The sequence below is a fragment of the Grus americana genome, chromosome 9 (genome assembly GCF_028858705.1).
Source record: "Grus americana isolate bGruAme1 chromosome 9, bGruAme1.mat, whole genome shotgun sequence".
Lineage (NCBI taxonomy): Eukaryota > Metazoa > Chordata > Aves > Gruiformes > Gruidae > Grus > Grus americana.
Genome location: NC_072860.1, coordinates 2,176,305 through 2,196,766, shown reverse-complemented (window position 1 = coordinate 2,196,766; position 20,462 = coordinate 2,176,305). Strand labels below are relative to the sequence as shown.

General features: G+C 41.6%; 1 protein-coding gene across 13 annotated transcripts in view; it reads left to right on the top strand.

Moving 5' to 3' along the window:
- The window catches only part of MAP3K13 (mitogen-activated protein kinase kinase kinase 13), an 82,748-nt gene that overhangs the window by 15,101 nt on the left and 47,185 nt on the right, over positions 1 to 20,462 (top strand). For 8 of the 13 annotated variants that reach the window (XM_054835003.1, XM_054835001.1, XM_054835000.1 and 5 more), the window contains one exon: positions 17,891 to 18,036. The gene's annotated coding sequence lies outside the window, so the exon portion shown is untranslated. Of the gene's footprint in view, positions 1 to 6,769; positions 6,867 to 9,169; positions 9,690 to 9,983; positions 10,142 to 14,603; positions 14,774 to 17,890; positions 18,037 to 18,138; positions 18,169 to 20,462 lie in introns of those variants that run through there. The other 5 variants (XM_054835004.1, XM_054835011.1, XM_054835005.1 and 2 more) reach the window with 4 other exon arrangements.

Genomic DNA, 20,462 nt, shown 5'->3' with positions numbered 1-20,462 from the left:
GTGTTACTAAATTCTAAAAGGTTCTCTTGTATTGACTAGTTGCCTGTGTTTTGCAAGTGTCCTCTTCAGATTTCATAGGGTGAGCTTTGGAATGTTTTGGGAATGTGTATGAGTAACTTCATTTATATACGTTAGAGCCATGGGACTTTGCATGGAAAATTAGTCCTGGAGGAAAGTGATTTGTAGTACTGGGTCCATGTTCCTGAATCAGCAGCTTTGTTTCTGATTAATTTTTCGTTAATTGTAAATGTGTTGCCCTGGGTGTTCCTTATAGCTATGTGTGGGGAAAAGTAATATTGAAGTGTTCGAACGTACAAACTGAGGTCAACTGAGTATCTTTTTTTGTGAGCTGGGACAATTGGATTTTGAGTTTTTGTTGTTATACCTAGATAGACACTGACGACTCCTGGAAGACTTTAAATAGGAACTTGCTATTGATGTTTCACACTTTCTACGTAATAATGTGGAAGCTAATCTAATGCTGTGGAAAAGTAGGATGTGTTCCAAGAGCCGTAAGTCAGGTGTTATCCATGTATATGGAAAAAACAATTTCTTCTGTACTGCGTTTGCAGTCTAAATATTCCAAACATGCTCCAGACCCTGGAGTGCCATAGTTTCTTCTATATTATGTGCTTTTTATATGTAAAGAGGCTGTGAATGCTTATGTATTTGTGTAACGATCTTCAGTTATTTCAAGGAAGGATATTGTAAGAGCAGTCTATGAATTGTGCACAAATAACTATATATGTATTAATCTCCAATATTAAAAAGTTCTTGTGATGTTTGAGTGATTGCAGAAGTCCAGAGTGAAACCACATGATGTTCATGTGTGGATGAAGGATATTTTGAAGGTAAAGATGTTATCTGTGAACTTTTTTGAAAAAAAAAAAAAAATCTGAAAAAGTAGGGAGTCTCACTTGAAAATATTTATTCTGGTGTAGTGTGTAATTTTCTGTTGATGTGGACAAACAGAAATACCTCTTCTTCCTTTTGCACTCTCCTCTTTCTTCTGCTTTCACGTTTTGTGAAAAGTGCAACTTTAATCTGTGGAAAAAGGTTGTGCAACAGGGTAAAGAAAGAGGGAGAGTGAAAAGAGGATATTTTGCTGTTATAAGGCTTCTTTGTTCTCTGAGGTCAGGAAGAGCTGAGCTCCCAGTGATTTCATAAGCTCTTCTATTACCTGTTCACATACTGGCCAGTAAGCCTAAACGCCTAAATCCTCCTCTGTATGAGTCATTAAATACCAGGCAGTACTGGCATTCCTGATACTTTCTGCTCTGAGTACTTGCTCCTGTTGCTTGCTTATTGTTGACTTGCTAATTTCTTAGCTGCTGTCACAACCCCAGCAGATTTTGTCAGCACTGGGTCTTCTCATGGTATGAGTCGTACAGACACCTCCATTGGAGCTGGTAGCTGTTCCAGCCTTGTTAGAGGACACATTGTCAATGGTAGCCAGAAAAATATTTGAGGTGTTTCTGGTAAAACAGTTGGTACTGATTCTTGGCTCAAAGCCTCCTCTCGATCAGAGGCAGCATCGTGGTTTGCCACATGGCCTGCAAGCTGGATCTGGTGCCTGCTCTGATTGCATCCCTCCTGCAGGACAGGGCACCGGAGGAAGTGCCTCTTTGGCCTCCCGTGGGAGCACCAGAGCACGCTGCCTTCAGAGCTGTTACTAGAGCAGGAGGTGTCAGCAGTTCATTCCTGCTTGACTGCCTTTGAGGACAGCTGGCTGCTGCAGATAGGGCTTTAGGACTGGAGGTCTGTGTGCTGTGCTGTGCTTCTCTGGCAGCTGCTGCAGCCGAAGGGCGGCTGAGTAACGATGGTATGTTGCTGTCTCCTCAAAGAGGAGATTTGTGGCTTACGGGGGCGGGGGGATGACACAGGGCACTTCAAGTGTTTGTGCTCACTGGGAAGCTCTACTAGGGAGGGAATATGACGTGTTATCCACTGGCCCACCCAGGTACCATAAGCGTGCACGCATTCAGATACTGGATAACCACTGGGTTTTCCGAGGGTCTAGGTTTGTGTCCATTTTTCACGTGGATTAGACTGTAGCAGGCTTCTGTCCTACGTGTAAGACCTTGGATAGGTGTCGGGGTCCCTGTTAGCTTCTCTCCCTTGCCGTCCGTCATCATTTGTGGCCTTATAGGACTTGGAAATGCCTCTCACGTTTCTGGATTAAATTATCTTCTTATTGGGAGAAAAAATTGCTAGCAATTTAACCTGAATCTTGGGTAAATATGGACAGTTTGAACCCTGGGCAAAGACTCACAAACTGGATGATGCTGCCCAGCCAGAACCAGTTGCCATCCTTACTTTCTCTGGGAGATGGGATGTTTCCAGTGCTGTATGGCTGAGATCATTTTTGGAGCTGTCCAGGCCACGAGAGACAAGAGCAGTTGGAGGAGAACTGCATGAACTTTGAGATGCTCCTTTGTTTTTACTGATACTGTGTTCAGGGCATTGCTTATCGCCTTCTGCCAAGGGGAGCTCTTCCAGCCATCTCTAGAGATGCTTAAAGTCGTCTGGCTAATCATGGGATTATCTCTCTTTCTGGAGGTCTTGCGGGTTTCACGTTATAAACTGAAAGCACAATAGGTGCAATTCAGTTGTAGTACAAGCAGTGTAAGCAGCGTGAGACGCAACACCGAGTTTCCTAGAGGAAAATCCATCAGACTCATCCCCACATTGAATTCATAGCTGTTGTCAATGTTATGGCGGTGGATTTGACAGCTTGGTTGGTAGATGTGCTCAGGCTTTTTTGGATGTTTAATTTGCTGTGTTGGGAACCATTTGTTTTGCTTCAACTGGATGTGAAATATTACCGCTGGGGGCTGATAGGATTCACTTAATGGCAAAGGAGGCTGTACTATCAGCCTGAGGCTTGCTGTTCTTAAGAGCTGTTTTACACAACCACTGCGTTGTAATTAACTTTCCATGAACAAAACTTCAGGAATTCCTGATCTGGGACCTCACTGTGCCAGGAGGAGCCTGCAGCCCAGTTTAGTTAGAGAATAAGTGTCCAGACTGAAAGCCACAACATGCTTTTCTTTTATTAAGATCTGCTATTGAGAAATTCAGATTTGGTAAGCAGAGCACATTAAGCTGCCAGTTAAGGGAATAAACTGTAGAAACCTTTTATCACATTGGAGGGGGAAAAGGAGGTATCGCTTCAGAGTCTTGAGGTGTTCTTTCCAGCTTCCAGAGTAAAATAATTCTATTTTTAGGGTATATTTTTCCTACATTTAAATATTGTGTGGATATATTTTAAAAGAAGCTTGATTACATTATGATCATGTGTAATGATTAGATACTGATTAGCATGAAAGAGATGCAGCATTCAATTAATTGCCAGGTAACGTTACTTGTCTGCATGTTGCCTTATCAAATAAGATATTGTTTCTCAAGCACATTGCACTTGCCATCTTGAAGCAGAATTGCATTTCTATTAAAATAACATTTGCTCAGTGCTCCCAAGTCAGGGAGAAGTTTAGTATTACTGATAAAGCCCACAGTAAACTTTTATTTAGTTCATTTAGCACTTGGTCTCCATTCTCTGGTGCATGAGTGTTGCATGATCTGTTATTTTGAAATAGCTGTGTTTGACAAGGTGCTTGACTCTTGTGTTCTGTCTGTTACCATAGTTTATTTTTCCTTGAAATCTAAACACTGTCTTTGAGTTGATGCATCTTTTTAATCTTGAGCAAAGTGGAGCTCTGGTTTTATCTTTTTAACTTACGCAACCTTGATAAAAGCAGCCAGGTTATGCTGGAGTCAATTTGATGATAATAAATTCCTTCTGTTCTTCCTTAAGCCACAGTGAAAATGAAACAAGCTAAATGTACTGGCTGTTCTTCATGCCTTTTTGTCTAGTGCAGAAGAAAATTAAGCTATTTTGACCTTTCTCTGACATGCATAGTCAGTGAAGATGAGGGCAGAGAAAGGCTTTGTAAAAATAAATGAAGTCGATATTGGTCTTACTAAAATCGTTATTAATGCACTCCAGTATGCTCCAATTAAAGTCACAGCCTGTGAAGGCAAGCGCAGGCAATCTCAGCTGCTGTTTCATCCACCAACATGTTACTCGGTTTCAAGTTTCCCTTCCTGTCTTTGAGATTTGGAGGTAGTGGCTCTGAGCCAGTGCCGTGCGCCTTATGGGGAGCTCTGTGCTGCACTTCACCTGGAATATGCTTGCTCCCCCAGCAAATCAGCTGTGCTGAATCTGAACAGGGCTGGTTGAAATCAGGAGCATACCCTTGCCAGTGATATACATACATGGACCAAAAAAAGGCTTGCAGTAAACCGGAGGGTTTCAAACTTTGACACTGTGAATATACCTCTGCAAATAGAGTTGCGTACCTTTCTGTGAGAGGATCATAATTCTTTGTGAAAGTGGAGAGAAATGGTGTCTCCTGTAAACTAGACACAATACTGCTGAGATTAAAAAAACCCGAAAATAAAATAAAGCAAAAAAACCCCGGGCCAAACACCACACCCACTTGCTGATCCAGTGTTTTATAGTGTATTTGCTAAAGCGAGGGAGAGCTGCAGTTGCCAGTCCCTCTCTGTGTTTAAGTTGTGCTGACCTGGTCTTTATCCCAGTAAGGGCTGTGAATTTGTTCCCCCAAAGGGGTCTTGTAGAGGAGGTGGTGAGTGTGACAACTCACGGCTTTTAAATCGGTTGTGTTTTCTCCTGAGATGGCAGTTAAGAGGGGAAGGCTTAACGTTTGCTTGACAAAATATTGCAGTGGTAACAGCGGATATTGTATTCTCAGTCTGTGTAATTTCAGGTCTAACGGAACTCCTACTTATGCTTTGGTACATTCCTGCTTCTCTGCTGTATATGCTGTGCTTGCACTGGCTGACTTATCGAAAAGTTAATTATACTGGTATCTTTATTTGCACTGCCCTGTACTGATATCAGCCTTCAGCCAGCACTCCCCGTTTGCAGGATGGGCAAAGTGGAGACAGCAAAATGCGCTGGTGCTTAATTCCTTGCTTGTGGATGGGGGAGTATTTGTACACTGAGAACCTGAACAGCGTAACTTGGTGGTGAACTTGAACCAAGCTTGATTCTTTCAGGTATAGACTCCAGGAAATTGAAACCAGCCCTGGTTTTGCCTAATAGAAGAGTTTCAAAACTTAGGTAATGTGACTCAAAGGAAAGGCTTTTCTGGATGCAGTTTTCTTCTAGAAATTAATAATACATTTATCTAGCACGCTGTCTTTTGCAGTTAAAATGATTGGCAGTTTAGGGGAAGTGCCATCTGAAAACGTGAGGGATTTGCTTTCTCACAGTATCTAAAAGAAAGCTTCACTTTGTTTCTGCACCAGAAATGGCAAGGCTCTGTAATGGAGTTAGGATGTGTGCCATTGCAGGTTTTCATTTTGGTTTCCTCTGAAGAGAGCTCATATCTTCAGAGGTACACATGTTGCAGTTTGAAAACTGCTACTGCTATAGATGAGTCAAACCAAATTTTTAATCACATTGCTGTGAAAAATGGGGTTGTACAGAAACACTTTGCATCCCTTAAAAAAAATTAACATTGGTGCGATGGTATTGATATTGGGCATGGTATGATACAAAGTTAAGGTCAGAGTTAGAAAAGAGTATACCCTGCCTACTCAAAAATTCCTCCCCTTTGTTTTTGGGCAGCTGGATGTGGTAGCCTAGATTAAAACAGGCTGAGGAAGCAGCAGTGTAGCCACCATTTGAAAGTCAGGCCTTTCAGCTGCATGCCTAAACTAGTGGATACAATTCTACATTTTATGTGTGTGTAATATTTACTAGGTATTATAAACGCTTCTGCATGTTGCTTAAAAGGATCAGAAAAAAAGCATCTTGCCTAAGAAATAGCTGTGTTTTAAGGCTGGATAGAAATTTAGCTTATTGGGACATCTTGGAATGAATGCTGTTAAATGAACTTTGCTATGTGTAGCAGTGAAGAGAATTTTCTGAATTTTATTAACACTGAAGGATTTTTATGCAAAAAGTACATATATATATGTATGGCTATAGACATGTCCAGTAAGAGTGGGCAATTTTATTAAACCATGAATTTAAGGGAGTGTTAGAATGGTTGCCTGGGGCTTCAGTATGATTTTTCAGTGCTCTGGATGGTTAATACAGAATAGCCTAACTGCTAGGACAGAGAAGCCCAGAATAATTTTCCTTGTCCCAGTTAAGTCAAGAACTATTAGAGCAGTGGAAATAAGGTTTCAACAAGAGGGGAAAAAAGGGTGAGGGAAGTGTCAGCTCTCACTCTTGTGAGTGAGAGGGGAGAGCACATAAATGTACCAGAAGTTAGAAGGGAAGAAGGGTGAGTAGCAGTTACCAGTGAAAATAGGCTAATGTTACCAAAGCACGTAAGCGGACTAGGAATGATTTTTGCTCTTTCTAGTGCTTTAAAAAAAAATAAAGAAAAAGGCAAACTCTATGAGTGTTTGCAGTAAGACGTGCAGGTCAAAGGAGTATGTGATTTTCTTTGACCTGCATGTTTGTCAGGAAAGGCTTCTTCTCTGTTACCAAGCCTGGTGCCGTTACAAGTCATTTCTCTCCAATCCAGTACCACCAAATTGTGCTACACTGGCTGCACAGGGGCCCTGCCATTGTCTGATGGCTTTGTTTCCCCTGATGCTGGGAGCAGGGAAGGCACAGCAGCTGAGAAACTCTAGTAAACCCTTTTCATTGTCTAGCTGATACTTAAATGTTTGGAGGAGTGACATCAAGTACTTTTTTAATGTACCTTTCTCACCTCCTTTTCCTAAGGTATTTTTCTCCTGTCATGTCATGAGATATTTGATTGTGATACTGCAGTAGAAGTAACTTTTCTGAGCAGCATATTCAAGGACCGGGAGCTTGAAAGGTGGGCTTGTGTGAGAGGTATCTTTAACCTTCTCATTGCAACAACCTGTGGTGATTTACTGGGAATTATTCAGTAAGCAGAATTTCTAGATGCTTTTTGAAGTGCAAGTGTAACAAGACAACGAGAAGGAATGAAAGGGTGTAATGTGGAAGGCCAGGTATTAGACAACAGTCCCATATGCGGCTGCATGTGTGAAGGCTGTTTGCTCAGTAGCCATGACCACTAGCCATCATGCTTCTTAGCTGTTAGCTTTCTAGTCCAAGTTGACAATCAACAGACTGTTAGAAGAAATGGGGCTCTTCGCTAAAGGAAAAGGTATTCTGCTCTACTCTTCTTTGCAAGGAACGCAGCATTGTGCTTGAGGATTGATTTTCTGATAATGGTGTATCTTTATTCTCCTATCAGCAGTCTGGCTGATATTTGAAGCTATGAATTTAAAAAAATAGATAATCATGGGTAATCAGTAGCCATAGCTTCATGGCTGGCTCTTGTCTCTTACCTGTGATGACTGTTGGTGTGTCAGGACCCCCACAAAAAGGGTCGAGGAACCCAGGTGCTATCTTCAGAAACCACCATACCTCACTCTGTTGTTTGGTGATTCCCTTTGACAAATGGGTTTTGAATGTAATAGTCCTCAGCAACTCATTGGCTTGTGCCGTCCTACCCGTAGCCCATCTTAGCGATTATCTGTTGTGCTCTGACCAGAACAAGATGCACCAGTGTGTTTAGGCTTGCAGGAGGTTTTGCAGGGCCTAGGGAACAGACTTCCACTGCCTGCGTTTCCTCATACTCAACTGATGATCTGTCTGGAGCACACCAAACTGTTCTCACACTTGGGTAAAGATACAGTCCTCTCTCTCACTCTCCCTGGTCTACGTTTTTCATCATCAGGGTTAGTTTCTGTGGTTCTCAGATTAAAATACTTAAGTTCCTGTGTAGTTGAGATTCATTATCTATGCAACACGTTTGCTCTTGAACCATTCAGAGCCGTGAGGCTATTTCTGTAATGCCTCCCAATGAAGCATGGGGAAGGAAGAAGTTTGACCAACCTGTTTCTTACACAGAGGAAAGGGGAGGCAGAAGGGAGCATTAAGTATTCTTTTCTTCTCAGCAAGCTCTTCTAATGTGCTGAAGAAAATTGTCCTTCATGTCATCTCAGATGATTATATTCACAAAAGCCAACCTAGAAAAATCATACCTGAATTCGACACTAACCAACTACAGTCAAAGTCTTATTTTGTGCCCTTATCTTGATTACCTTTGTTACCTTGGGCACTTGGCAGGAGAAAAATGCCGCATCATTCTGATTGCTTCATGGTTCCAAGATGTTTTTTGAGAGAAAATGTTTCCTGAGCTTTGTTCAGCCTCTGAATTTGGTCATTCTGGGGATCATGTGAAATCAAGTGATTGCCTGGAGCGTGAGACTATGTACTGAAGCTGCAACACCAAAGACCTTGATATCAAAAGCCGCCTGCTATTGCTCTCCATCTCTTCAGCCCTACAGTTTACCAGGTTATAAATTCAGCTTGTCATCTTCCTATATAATGGCTAGCAGATGAACGGGACAGTTTCTCAAGGATTATTTCATATTTATATCCCAGCCAGAAATCTTCTCCTGCGGAAACCTTGTTATAGTCTTCGCAAGGCATACAGAGTTGTCTTTTGGCTTTCTTTCTGGATGCTCCTTTTACTATTTCCCTGGTCTTCCTGGAGACAGTCAACAAATCCACATCAGCATGTAGCTTTGACCTTCAGGTTTGCAACCCAGCTTACACAGATACCTGGTAGGAGGAGAGAAAAATGTCCCCCAATAGAACTTTAATTTTTTTTTTTCCCAAAAATGCTTTATATTGATCAGCTTTTGTGAAGAATTTGTTATGAAAAACTTAAACTCTTGAATGCTTTCTGGTTGAAGAAAATGGGGAAAAATGCCTGACAGTCTATATTGGTGTGGCTGGACTTCACACACACAGAAGAGTACTATTTAACCTGTATTTTCTGTTCATTTCTGTGTATTTTATTAACTGTGCTCAGTCAGAAATACATTCCTAGCAAGCTGGGATTGTATGTTTGGAGTTAACTTTACCAGTGTTGTAAAACTGATAGAAAAATCTTGACTGGGCTCCCTGTCCTTGTACAGGTCTGTGATTCACCTCTGATTTTTTGGTGACGTACCTGTATGTGGTATTTCCTCACCCTTCAATCTGTGATATAAAGAACAGAGCACCTTTTCAGTCATTTTGCTTTCAAGTAGCTGTAGTAGTTCAGTATAGCTGTGCTAATTTTTTTTTTTTTGCTTACAGCGTAAACACAAACACAGTGGCCCCTTCAAGGCTATGTAGGTTCAGGTATTGCAGTATATGCAAGGTATAATCATTTTTTTTGTTTATTTTGTCTGCTGTTTGGCACAAGAGAGATTCCCCTGGCCCCCAACTGCTGCCAACAATTAAAGACAGTTACCAGTCCCCGGCGGGAATAAATGTTTCCAGCCAACATTTACAGCCGGTTCTGTCCTGGAAGAATGGAGCTACTGCTGCTATTGTCAGCTGGAGATGTAGGGAGGCTTCCTTTTGGCTCTTCAGTGAGAAATAAGATGTAAAATATAGCTCTGGTGGTGGTAGCTTTGCTGGTTGCCCAAGAAACACTGCAGAAGGGTTTGCATAGCTATGGCTCAAACTGTTTCACGTATCTCTCCTTTCTTCTGTGGCAGAGGGTCCTGACCTGGGGAGTAACCATGGTCACCTTGATCCTAGTAAGGAGGGATCCTCCCTGTAGTTGAACGTCACAAAGTATGACTAAGGCTGAGTCTCCTGGAGGTGTTCTGTGAGTCTGTCTGCGAACTGCTTCCTTGGAACGTTCTCCCTTCTGCAGCCTTTGTATGAGGGCAAAGTCATCAACCAGAGCTTGATAAGATACGGGACAACTGTTTTGCTTACTCAGTACCATCTATCTCCTATTCAGAGAGAGTTTTTTATAAGAAAAACCAGCATGATTGTGTCACAGGAGATTGCAATTACAGTAGAATCATATCATAATATGTCAATGTAAATATTTAATGTTTTCTGTCATTTGAGTAGTGGCACATGATCATTTTGGTTGTCATCTGTATCTTTTTAGTATTGGATTTGGCCTCTTTCTCCAGAGGCTTGCAAAGGTCACCATTCTGCAAGGAGAAATGCTGTGTGACATCAGCTTTCGGGAAGCTGACAATTCAAAGCAGCCAGCAATGAAAATCAAGGTCCTGCTTTATCAATGGTGATGCATTCCTACCTAAGGTGCGTGTAGAAGAGCCCAAAGTGCTGTCATGGCTTTGCCAAGTTTGTTGCCAGCAGCTTATTGCGGTGAAAAAGAGGTTTCTGATGTGGATATACTTGCAACATTTAATTGTGTCCTTGTAGGTTAATTGAGGCTGTGCTGTGGCTTTCTGTTTCTTCTTGTTTTGTTTTTTGGGGTTTTTTTTAACTGCTTCAGGAGAGAAGAAAACTGCTTGTTAAAAGTGCTTCTGAAGCTCATAGTCACTTTCTAAAATATATTCCCAACCTTGAAGACAGTGCAAAATATGAGAATACTAGTGTGTGTGTTTTATATCTGTTCATACTTCTAAAAGAGAAAACCTATACTCATTGACATCCTGCACTTGTTGTATGGAGGTTTTCTGGAGGCTGGACAAATTTCAGTAGGCTCTGTAGCATCTGTTGTTTGCTATTTCCTACTTTGCCAGTGTGTTCAGCTATATGAGGCTCTCGTACAGGGAGGAAAGCTAAGCAAAGGGCTTTCCTGCTCTTATTGATGCTTGTCCATTCGGTACTTGGGGATAGCTGGCTTGGGATAAGTGACATAATTCTAATAAAATATGGTTATGCTGCTGGGGTGAAAACTGGGTCTAAATGAACCTTTGTGTTTGATTTTAGCGAAGCCACATTTCTCTCTAGGATTGGAGACAGAGAGGAAGACTAGATACGCCAGTGGACATGGCAGAGGAGAGAGAGGTAGTCGTATGAATTTCAGCAAGAGGACGTAGAAGCAGGAAAAAGAATTAAGTTTGAGATTAGAAACATATAAATAGGGAAAGGAAATGGGCTCCTCTGCAGGTGGAGGGGAAAGAAACAGATAATGGTGATCAGGTGACAGTCTGGGGGAGGTAAAGAGCAGGAAAGGGAGGAAAAATGGAGCTGGGGATCTCACAGGGGTCATGGAATGCATTCATTTCTTTTTTAGACTGTTCTTGCATTTTAGGTGGGAAGAAACACTAATTATCAACTTTTTTCCCCCCTCATAATTTTATTTAACCAGTCTGAGCTTACTGTTTGGAGTGAGATGGGAGTAACTCAAGGATATGGTGTGGAAGGAGTGATCCTTACTGATGGGTTTTATTTGCGAGGGAAAATCAGCCCTTCTTTTAGGAGAAGTGTTTCAAGAGGAACAGTCCCAGGTGGGTCCCTTTTCTGCTCCCAGAGCTCTGTGGATTTGTTTCTTCAGTATGTCCACATGCACCTTCATTCTCCGGTTCTACAGTTTCACAGTTTTCTTAGCCGGCAACATGCTGCCTTTAATCAGAGGTTTGCAGCACTTGCTGTTTTTTAAGGTACAGTGCAATAGCTCTTGTTCTCAGGTGATGTTATCCTCAGCACTGTGTCGAACTGTCAAAGCTGTGAAATTGAGGTACCTACTTCAGAGCTTCGTGTATGTTACTAACCCTTGTACTGCTGCATTGTGCAGTAGTGAAGGGAGAGAGCTGAGTAGGTTGCTGGCTTGTGCATGCTGCATCTGTAGTGCCAGGTATGGAAATCTCCCTGTTCTTTTTCTCCTATTTTATTTTTATACTTATGTTTTCACTTTGTGTCATTTAGAAATCAAAGCAGGAGCGTGCAGTTCAGCAGCAGCAGATCTATGCTTACTACGAATCTGCTGCTTTGCTCAAATTAAACATTTATGGGGCCAGAAACTCCCTCACTGCTCCATCCCAAGTCTTTCAGCCTCCTACGGTGCGATGACTCTTTTCTTTGCACTTTGACACAGCTCCTGCAAGAAATACAGAGAAATTATTCTCCAGTTGCCTCTCTCCCTTCCAGCTAGTCTTTCCTTTGTGTGTCCAGTTTGTTTTTTCCTTAACCATAGCTTATGGGGAGCAGCTGTCAGTACAAGTAATGCTTAATATTCCCTGTGAGTTAGAAGATTTCATCCCAGTCCGATGGGCAGAGATCTGGCCTCAGTTATCTGTACCTTTTTCTGCTTTCAGCAGTCTATATGGAGGTGGTGTTATTGGGTAGGAGCTCCTTATTCATCAAACCAGGTAACACAGTGCTGCAGTGTATTACGTACCGATGCTGAAAGCTGTGTCAACTGGCTTGGTTTCTGTGGAGAGCAGTCAGGTGCCTTCAGAGGCCTGGGTCTTACCTGCAGGCTCATCTGTGGCCTGAAGCCTGGAGTGAAACCTGGGCAGTAGTTCTGTTTCTTGGGCATGCTAGGAGCAATGATAACCGTGGCAGAAGAGAGGGTTTTTTCTGAGCCTAATCGGAGACTTTTACAGGACCTAAGGGGTGTTGCAAATCCTCAATCTTCCCTGCGAGAGCATGGTCTACTTCTTGGATTTAACTTTTTTAGCTTAAAACAGTGCTGCATGGATGCTAAAAGCCCACGCTCCTAAAATAGATCGAGTAGAACAAGCACTTCACTGATGACTCCTCTTCAGGAGAGGAGAGAGAGAAGGTAACAATGAACAGATGGCAGGTATTAGTCATGTCACCTAATATATCTGAAGACCTCAGACACTATCAGCGCAAGGGTGGTGGAGGAACACAGAGGGAATGAATCCTCCTAACAAACCAGACTGGATCTTGGAGTTGCAAAGGATACAGACAGAGGGAACCTGGGAAAGTAAGGGGACTTGCAGCCAAATGAGCTAAACCACGAAGAGTATGCTTGCAGAGGCTCAGAAAGTCCTGGCCAGATCCTGAGCCAACTCTTACCTGCCTGGTTTGCAAAGCCTTTCCCTCGTGTGTTTGACAAGTCCCTCGGAGCATCACTCCTTGGAGCTCCCATGCTTATAACGCAGTTGCCTCTGCAGAAGGTTTAGTACAAAGGTCCGATACCTCAGAAAGGACTGAATTCTTCCACTTTCAGTATCAGCTCGAGTGGCGTTATTCTAGCTTTTACTATAACAAAGGCAGTACAGAAGCTGCTTGATCTTTTTGCATAGTATCTAAATTGCCAGTGTGCACCTTGCAGTCTAATTTGGCTGGCTCAGCATCCCCTCTCTTCTCCAGGTCACTGGTATCTACACATTGGCCCTGGCCCAGTTGGCAGTAAGCTCATAGGAGAGCCTCTGCGCTGCTACTGCCTGCTGATTTGCTGGGAACGCATCGTGTAAATGAAATATAAAATACGTACAGTTGTTTGTACATAAGTGGCTTCCAGCAAACTTGACACCACAGAGCAAGCAGGCCACTGAAGTACCTGTGGAGGCATCGTGGGAGAAGCGCATCGTTTCCAGTTGCTTGCTCGGATTGCATTGTTTGTATTATAATTTGCTTTAAAACCAGTCTGTCTGAGAGGCAGCATGGCACACTAGAGGGTAGGTGTAAATGTGAGCTCTTTTCACTTCCCTGTGCAGAGATGGGATCATCAGGAACTGCAGCATTGGTCTGATCTCCCTGCAGAATGGCTGTATCTTGATTATTTTTTTTTTTCCCATTTGTTTGGGGTTTTTTGTTTTAAAATCTTCAGCAGCAGAGGCTGAATGTGCGGTCTCCTTTTTCTCCTCTTTTGTTTCATCTTTTTGGCATTCATTTATGAAGAGGGCTGCTCTGCTGGAGATACTCCCATCATTTTTCGCACTTGTGCTCAGACCTCTGTGGAAGCCAAGCACCCTGTGGGCCTCTGAATTACAAGTACCATTTTGGTGGCACCTTGCATCTTTGGGCTTCAGCTATTGCCAAACACCTAATGCATGTACGAAGTGAGCAAAGCACTCCTGCTATGAACTCTGCTGATACATAAGGGGTTAAACTAAGCTCTGTTTATTAATGTTGATGCTTTAAATTGTGCCAGAAGGCTTTGAAAATGTGACAGCGGACAGGGCAGTAGGCAGCAAACACCGTTAAATGACAATACTATTCAATATTTGCTGTTAATTGAGAGAGGCAGCAGCTGCTGGTATGCAGCTTCAGCCAGGATGAATTAGTAATGAGTCTGTAACTGGGGTTTTTTTCTGGTTTAAAGTTGCATCAGCCCTTTATGGTTCAGTAGCGTGCTTGGGATAGAAATAAGAAATCGTAGCAGGCCCTAAACTGAAGATTTTATTTTGGTTTTGTTTTCCAGTGAGTTGTCATGGAGCTATGGTGTCAGTGATAAATTCAGCAACAGTAATAAAATTGCCTTGTATTTAAGGACCAAACTTAAAGATTTTGGGTTAACTTTTCTGTCCTATGTAGCAGACAGTGGGAATGTAGCAGGCAAAGCAAGCTCCTCCTTTGAAAGAAAACACTTTTGTTGCTTTCTCACTGGCTTCCAAAGACACTTTCACTTACGGTGCCTTTGAACAGGAGTTTTGGTTTAACTTTCTTTGCTGGACTGCACGGCAGGTTGTGGCGCATGAAATCCTTCTGGCCTTTGCTGGAGGGAGCACTAATTCAACGTTTTCCTTGTGCTTTCTTTGCACTTTTGCCATGCAAATGTGTTGAGTTTAACCTTTGAAAACTTGCTGATAAGCTTTTATCGGCCAGCAGTTAAAATAACAAACCCTCCCACATTGCAGAGTCCAGATAGGAACTTCCCAAGGCTTCAAGGCCTGGGGATGGTTCAGAACAGCATTCATCCAGGCAGAGCAGCCAGACTGGGGACAAAGTTTGTTCTCTGAAGAAATCAGCCAGAGCTGCTACTTTCACGCTGTTTATGCAACCTTCCCTGTAAGTATTTATTTTGCCCAAAACACTTTATTTTGAACTATAGATGTGATCGTGAGAGTGCAAAACCGCGTTCTAGTGGTTAGCAGCATCTTTAACAGATCTTGAGTTGGGCGCAGGAAATGAAATTCTAGCTCTGCTGAAAACAATGCTAACAGTCCTATTGATTTCAGTACAGCTCGGCTTTCAACACAAGTGGAAGAATTTCGAAGCACATAATGTTTTGTTTGTTCAGTTCTTTAAACAAAATCCATCTGCAGGGGTTAGTGTTTGAATCCAAAATGGTATTTTGTTAGGCTGAGAAATGCTGGATTGAAAGAATTCCTTGGGTCCATGATGATTATGTTAGAGGGGGAAAAAAAAATCCAATCAGCAGGTATGTTTTGTAACCCTGTTTCCAGTTTGTATGATTTCTGTGTACATTTGGATTTTGTATTTGTTCTGTTCGCATTAATGGTTTTTACCAAGTGGGTAAGTGCATTTATGCATTCTTAAAAGCTTAAATCTGCGATACACCATGCTGTCTTCTTTATTGGCTTATAGATGCATAAAATCTTTCAGGTCAAATCTGGAAAGCAAGTGGTAAAAGCCAATAGAATGCTGTAAAAGGTGGCAGTAAATGGAAATGCAGACAGAACTAAACTCATCTGGTGGTTGAAGTCCTTTGGCCCCGGAGGTCCCTTCTCATCAGGGGTACTGACAGTTCCTCCCTTTGCTAGCAGTTATCAAATGATGTTCTCAGATCTGTCCTTAGAAGGCTGTATTTTTTTTCATGTGAAATTAAATCGTTTATTCCAATGGCATTCTGCCAACTTTGGGCACCTCGTGTGTTTTATGAACATCTCTCCAATTTTATGTGCTGTTTTCTATATATGTGAATTGTGGTTAAAACGACGAGGCAATCAAATGCAGTCTTTCCTTTTTTTGTGTGTTTTTTGATTCTCTCAAGTCTATCTTACTGTTTGATCTGTAGTATCTACTTGCTATGTTTGTTTTTTTAACGAAGAAAATAAACCTTGGTGTGTTTACATGCACCATTCCTGTTGTAAAACAGTGGTAAAAATTGTAATTACTGGCTTTTGTGCTTTTTTTCATTGATTTAATAGAACCATGTAATTTTCTTGTAAACAAAGGCAAATATTTACATTTTTAGTATATAAAAAGTATAAATGCTAAGGTTTGTCTAATGAACCTGTTAAAATGTATGTATATTTACTCTGTTTTTAATCTTAAAGTATCCCTCCTTACCTCTGTTGGAAGGAGTTATTAACTGCTTAATAAACATTGCTCTCAGCAGTGTGCTAATTAGGAATTAAACTATATACCTATGTTGTACGTTCCCACTTCCTAGAAGGTATTTTCGCTAGGTGTTTGTCATGGTCTCTAACAAGGTGTGTACACGTTCATCTGCTTTGGAGTGCTCAAAATGCCATTTCTCACTCTTGCTGGTGTTACGTCCCCATCTCGCTCTCAGGACGTGACTGTGTGGCCACTGTACTGGTGCCAGTGAGTTGCTGACTGGGTACTTTTATAAAACTACTTGGGCACCAGCTCCTGCTAGAATAATGCTGGTGCTGATGACCAGTTGTTCAACTTGAGGTAGCGTGCAGCACAGCAAAAGGCTTTGGTGACTTACCTGCTGCTGCTGATGGTGGAGGGGTGTAAATGGATGAACACATTTCCTACAGTTCTGTGTCTGTCAGTGCCAATATCGATGTATTGTCTCCAGGAAAGTGATTGACCTGGAAATTATTCTGTAAATAAATGGTTAATACAGGGCTGGTAGAGGGCAACAGAGGTTGCAAATTGGTATTTTCTTGCTCAAGATTATTGCTGTATCATCCTCCTCCTTTCTATTGCCCAAATATAGTCTTTGAATGTAGCCTAACCTTCGCTTCATGCGCTTTCTCTTATTGGGAATGTGGAATTACCTTTCCTGGTTTTGTGGCAAATCAGAAAAGATAAGGCGAGAACTAACACAGAGCTAAAACGAAATGACAGTGCCGACAAGGCTTATAGTGTTGGTGGTGAAAGACCAACAAATGTGTGCCAAGTTGAGCTATCAGTGCTAGGAATTTGTTTTGCAGGACTTGTTTTTGCTCCTCCTTGGTCAGTAGTTTTTAAGGCATATTCAACAGAAATTATTCAGCTTCTAGAACTGTGAACTGTTTTTCTCAAATGCAAGATTTTCATGCTTGTTTCCTGTAACACAGTGTAACTGTTATTCTCTTAATAGTAATTTTACAGACCAATTCACAACTGTCCTTTGGAGATTGTTTTTCTGATGTTACCATCAAAAGGGACTGTTTCAGAATATGTGACTGCCAGTAATTAAATGTGCCAGAATAAGAGAATAGCAGAAAAAGTTGTGAAGAGTGTGGGGTGAATTGCTCTGTGGGAGGGACCCCTAGAAAACAAGCAGCTCCCGCTGGCAGTCATCGTTGTCTCCTATACTACAAGAGTGCTGGCGGCACCTTCTTTCTTGCTAAGGATTGTTATTATAGATCTCATTATTGTGTTTCCTACATATGTTTTTAAATAATCCTGAAAATTAATCTTGGGTTAAATCGAAGCATGCAGTTTTGATATGAGAGAGGGGAATAAGAGAGGCTTACTCCTGCTTCTGCAAAAAATTAGGAATATGCTGAACTTCCCAAACTTTGGGAGTGGTCTTGAGTCCAGCTGAATTGTGTGTGGTGCATAACGTGAAGCAGATAGTGCCTATGATTTTCAAACAAAATTAAGTGTAAAAGATCATTAATAGATTATCTTGAACTATGTTATTTTAAAGTCTAATCCAATCCTGAATTATATAATTATGTAATATGGAAAGCTATGAGCTCTCTTACTGGAGCTGCTTGCTTAATTTAGGTCAAAATTGTACCATAAAAGCATTATAGAGTGTATGCCTGTGCTAAGAAAGGATGTACTAAATGTGTTGAGGTCTTTTTCTACTCGCAGCTTCTTTTTGAAAGTGCATACTTAGTATTGGATGTCTTCTGCTGCATTTAAACGTGCCGCGTAATCCTGTGCTAATGGGATGTTTCAGATTGATCTTGGGAGCATTTATTTAAATACATTTTTGTTCAGTAGGATTCTGAGTTTTCTTCTTCTTTTTAGAGAGAAGAATTCACTGCTGGACTGTCCTAAACATTATTCATGGTGCAACTTCGGAGAAGAGCTCGATTTATCTGACTTGAAGAGGAGGCACATGTGCAGTAAGCCAAGAGGACATGGGCTTTCAGTGCATCTGGAAAAATGATCAGGTATCAGCCATTGTTGATGTTTAAACCATAGTAACTAGTCAGAAACTTGAGAAGACATGAAACAATAAAGCACTCACTCCTGTGGTTGTCCTTAAATTATAGGTATACTTTCCTTTCAATGGCAGGAATGAGGTAAGTGTACCTTCTTGTTTTATATTGCGTCCGTAGCCGTTTCACTGCTGAACTTGCTCGCTCGCAGTAGCTCAGTTGCAGACACCTAATGGGATCCAGTTCAGATGTGAGCAAGCAGGAAGGGCCAAGTGCCACAGGGGTGTTTGCAGAGACTGAGTAAAAGTTAATCTTATAATGTTTAGATTTTTCAAATATAAGTTGAACTGCGAAAGCTTTTGAATCTATTAATTCAGGTTTATTGATTTTGTGAGGGCATAACTTTAACAATAGAAAAATGATAAGTACTTTTTCATGGCACTTACTCTGGTGATTGGCTGGAGAATGCAGATGTCCTCACAGGCACCCAGGCTGTTGTAGCTGATGTAGAGACACTAGCAATGTTCCAGAAAATGCAGAGTCTCGTGGTTCGTTTCAAATCTGAGCAGGTTACAGGTTCAGTAATGTAAGAACTATATGGGGTTTTTTTTAGCTATTTACTTTTTTTTCAAGCATCTCTAAAATAATGTCAACTGTCTAAAGTAGTGTCAAACTTTACTATTGGAGGTAACTGCTCTCCAGAGGTACTTGTATTAGCTGGCTCACTTGCTGCTGATTCTGTGTCTGATGTCTGTTGCCATAGGTAGTGCAGAGCTTGTGCATCTCTGGTGTCCTGCCTCTGATACTTCCCCTTTGGCAAGCATCAGCCCCGATCAGGGACTTGCTTTAGCAAGCTCACAGCCCATTTTGTTATAGTGAAGGGGGTTTCATTAAGAAGTAGCTCGGCGCTTCTGCGGTAGACAGCATTTGTTTGTTTTGTACTTGTGTTCACAGTTGTGCTGCCTGTCTTTGAGAAGACAGAGCCTGCATCACGGAGGAGGTGACTGCTGTCTGGGAACGGCCGGATTCAGCTCAGGGAGAGAAGCTTTGGGATGCTGAGCAGGGCAGGGGAGGAGGAAGGAGTGAAAGATGCAGTAGGCAGCCAGGAGCCTGCAGCTTCTGCAGGGAGACCAAGGTAACACTGAGAAGCAAACAGTTCTCAGAGGTGATGAGAAATGTCCCTAGGGACCAGACAGCACCGGGCAGAGTTTGCTGCAGTTTGAACACTGAGGGGTAAAGGGAAGAGTGGAAACAAGGCAGAGCAGGCAGGGAGTGCTGTATATAAACCCTTCTTATTTCTAGTCTGACTGACCTGGTCTCTCTGAGCTTCCCTTGCTGAAAGCATTCTATTCCATATACCAAGAAAACTTGGCTTTTTTCTTTAGGGAGCTCCCTGCAAGGCCAAGGTCTCTGTGTATTTGGCAAAGACTCTGACTGAAAAGGAGTCCGGTCTCAGACAGGTTGATCCGTTGACTAATTACAATCTTATTTTCTGAGGAGTGGCCAGCCATGTAAGGACAGCTTTGGACACAATGGAGACTGCTTAGGACACAGGGTTAGGAGCTTGAAGATGGCTTTTGGTCTTCAAGTGTATCATTTTTTTCCCCCTCTGTCCTCAAAGTGAGTCTTTATGGTCTGCTGTCACTTTTGAAATGTGATGGAAATGGCAGGAGGTTTCTGTCTTTGCCTCATATTCTCTAATCTTCTAATGCATCTCTGTGAGCTTGTGATACTTTGTTATAATGTATATCGCCTTCGATGTTAGCATGATACTTAACGTGGTTTGGATATTGCTATTCCTAAGAATATATCACTTGTTGAATCTGTGTCATATATGCAGTTTTTTGGTTTAACTACATCTATTTTGTGTATTAAAAATTAAATGGTAAAACTTGTGTGTTACCAAATGTGCATATATCTATGTGAAGAACTGAAAAGGAGCAAATTGTATAAAAATTCTGTAATCTTTTGGGAATTAAATTTGGAGGAATACATTTTAAAAAATGCTTCTTGTTCTCTTTATAGATGCTAGCTGAAAAATTACTTATTCTTGTCTCTCTAACTGTAAAATTATCTAAAGTTTTCTTCAGTTAATGAACGGATGTATGCATAAGGCAAGAAAACATTTAGTTGCTTCACTCAAGGAGAAATGGTTTTGTTCTGTATGTTTTCTTTATGTTTGTATGAACTTTATCCTAAGGAGATACTTCATGCAGGGAAAGCCACAGATACGTACGTTTTAGGAGGTGCCTTAGCCACCTCTGAGTGGGATTGCAGGAAGATGTGAGCTGGAGCTACATTTTGAGATTCATTTCTTAATATAAAAGCTGTCAATTTTTATCCATTTTATGAGGAGTGGTGGGTGCTGTAGAGGCAGAGCATCCATATATTTAGACTCTAGCTGTCTCTCATTACAAGTTATAATTAAGGTGAAGTAT